Below are 447 nucleotides of genomic sequence, written 5' to 3' on the forward strand. Positions count from 1 at the left end.
TGTATAGTTGCTGTCATTCACAGAAAAACTATTGTTTTACCGTTAGAAAAACACTGTTGAAGTATTAAGTGAAATTTGGCAATCGAGGATCGAATCCATTCTATGCCTGCATGAAGCTACTTCAAATACGTTGTGGAATAAAAAATTTATCTACTATCATGGAGAAAGTGTAACTGTAAAAATGCAGAATTATCGGAGTAATGGGCATTCAAAAAAGTATGTATGTATAGAAATGTATGAATGAAGTCTTTAAGGTTTAAGATTCAAATTAAGGAAGTGCAATAATAATGTTTAGCAGTTCAAAACTGTGAACATTGAAATGCAGAATTAGGTCGGATGATCGTGAGAATCAAATATTGATCGCTTCGCAGGTGGTATGGGTTATTTCTCTTCGGTTGTTTAAATAAAGTACTAGTAATATGTAGTAGAAAGAAGGATCCACTGGAA

The sequence above is a fragment of the Octopus bimaculoides genome, chromosome 16 (assembly GCF_001194135.2).
Source record: "Octopus bimaculoides isolate UCB-OBI-ISO-001 chromosome 16, ASM119413v2, whole genome shotgun sequence".
NCBI classification, from domain to species: Eukaryota; Metazoa; Mollusca; class Cephalopoda; order Octopoda; family Octopodidae; genus Octopus; species Octopus bimaculoides.